Below are 2,476 nucleotides of genomic sequence, written 5' to 3'. Positions count from 1 at the left end.
CAGAGTTACTGGACCTCTCGCCAAATTAGTTGGAGACCCCTGATCTCGCCCGCGAGCACCACATAAGTCGCCCGCAGGTCTCTTCTAAAAAATAGCGCAACTCACTTGTGAGCTGCTTGAAAATTTTGTTTTTCGGGACCTCTTGGTGCGGTGCCCCGAGTCGCTTTAGAAATTGCGGGTCATATGGAATCGCGCAGCTCCTCCCCCTCCTTTCCTCATCGCTTCATCTGCAGACACACTTTTGCAGCTTGGAGCCTGAAGTCTCATAAGCGAGCGCCGTGACAGAAACTTGAATTTATGTTGTGGTGTTTTCAAGCGGGAAAAGGTCCAGATGCTTATTTGTTAGAATGCTTTTTCTTTTAACCGCTGAACGGATTTCTCTCTCTTCTGAGTCTAGCTGCGATGCACGCGGGCCCCAGACAGACAGAGCTGTGACGTCACCAACATGCTCCCTTTTAGTGAATCAAAAAAAAAAAAAACTTGTTCTCGTTCATCGCCGTGTTTTTAATGACTTATCGCGTGAGTTGGGTTGTGCTTTATCGTGTAACAGGTGTTTAGTTTAGTTTATTTAATTCCACCAAATTTGATGTAAACAGTTTTTTATGAACATTTCTACCTGGGCGTTAGTCTGTCCGAGGGTCCGTGAACTCACCACGGTGACGCAGCAGACAGTGCTGCACATGCGCACTCAGACTGCTGCAAACTGTGGCCGAGGTAAGACTTGCTCCTCCTTGTGTCCGTTCTTTGTAATTATATATTAGCTTGAATTGTGTTTGAATTTGTTTATCAGGATTTAGCAAAAGTAGGAATTGTACTGTATTAATTTTCCTCGGTTTGTAATGTGTTCTTTTTGTTATTAGCTGCTTTAAATGAGCCGATGCGCCATTTTCGCGCCTTTTCCCGTCCATTTTGTGTTGACTTTTCTTTCTTTTTCATGTAATTTTCAGTTGTTATGGGGACGCACTGACAAATCCCGGACAGCCGTGTAACATTTGTGTTTTCTGTCAACCAGGTATGATGTTAATTTTTCATTTTCTCATGTTCTTTTTATGTTTTATTTCACGTGCTGTGGGGGGAGGTGCATGCGCACTCAGACTGCTGCAAACTGTGGCCGAGTTGTTAGGGGGAAGCACTGACAAATCCCGGATATTTGTGTTTAGTGTCAACCAGGTTTGATAATAAATAAACGGAATCAACATCGGAGCCTGATCTTCATTCACTGACCTGAACACAACGCAGACCAACACAGTCGAACCAGTTACAATCGCAAAATTAAAATTTAATGGAAACAATGTCATTTCGAAACATTTTTTTTTCTTTTTCTTTTTTTAAATACCTAGAATTTCCATAGTTTTGCGCAAATATGTTATGGAAACGCAGCTAATAACAAAGAATGAGGCGCCCCCTTCTCCCTTTCCCACATGGAGACACCGAGAATATTTGATTATTAGTTACCTTTAAAGGAAACATAGATTACAAAAAAGTTTGAGGAGCATACATCCACTAATAACAGTTATAATTAATTAATAAGTTATAAATTTGTTAAAAACATTTAATTTGGTCATTACCTCAAAATGTGACAAGATCTGTTGAGATTAATAAAGTTCAGAATATTGATATCCGTTTCTTAGCTTGTTGTCATTATTGATAATTATGCTAAGAAATCAGTGTCTTCACATTGAAGAGTATCATTATTCATTATTAATAATGTAGAACTAAAGGCAAACTAAGCAAATTTATTATTTCAAACTGGTAGCCCTTCGTATGATTCAGTACCCATGAAGTAGCCCGTAGTTTTAAAAAGGTTGGTGACCCCTGGTCTATATGTTGTAGATCAGACTCTGAAAGACAAAACCATCACCACACTCACTGATGGTCTGGACACTAATCAGCATTTTGGGTCTGTCAATTGGTTTTTTGGAGTTAAAAATAGGCCTTTTGTTTACACGTGAGTATTTTTGTGTACAAATTTGCAGTTTATGTCCACAAATTAAGATTTTGTTTGAACAAATTAGGATTTTCTGTAAACGTACTAGAATTTTCTGGCTACAAATCAGCATTTTGTGGTAAAAAAAAAAAACATAGCCACAAATTAGTATTTTGTGGCTCCAACTTTTTATTTTATGCATATAAATGAGTTTTTTATGTGGCTACCAATCAGTATTTTGTGGTAGAAAAGGACATTCTGTGAACACAAATGACTAATTTGTGGCTACAAGTTTGCGTTTTATGTACCAAATTTAGGATTTTGTTTGCAGAAATTAGTATTTTGTGGGCAAAAATGAGCATTTTTATTGTGTATGTGAACAAAAATTGTGTACACAATATAATTTTTCATGAGAAAAATTTTTTTTTGTGTAAAAAAAAATAGTAATTGTTGTGTAATTATTAGAAAAACAATATGTATTATAATGCCAATAGAATTTTTCTAAAAACTTGTTACACATTTGACTTATTTTTTATTAAACACTTTGTT

At 36.9% G+C, this 2,476-nt stretch overlaps 1 long non-coding RNA gene across 2 annotated transcripts; it reads left to right on the top strand.

Moving 5' to 3' along the window:
* The first annotated feature begins 629 nt into the window (after nt 1–629).
* LOC112141092 lies at nt 630–2,080 on the top strand. Of its 2 annotated transcripts, XR_002918321.2 has the most exons (3): nt 630–714; nt 948–1,012; nt 1,834–2,080. It is a non-coding gene; the product is annotated as an uncharacterized LOC112141092 (long non-coding RNA). The 2 variants fall into 2 exon arrangements; XR_004947590.1 differs by lacking the exon at nt 1,834–2,080 and having other exon boundaries at nt 948–1,483.
* Nucleotides 2,081–2,476: the final 396 nt, after the last annotated feature.

The sequence above is a fragment of the Oryzias melastigma genome, unplaced genomic scaffold (assembly GCF_002922805.2).
Source record: "Oryzias melastigma strain HK-1 unplaced genomic scaffold, ASM292280v2 sc01874, whole genome shotgun sequence".
NCBI classification, from domain to species: Eukaryota; Metazoa; Chordata; class Actinopteri; order Beloniformes; family Adrianichthyidae; genus Oryzias; species Oryzias melastigma.
This window is presented reverse-complemented; position numbering and strand designations above follow the sequence as displayed.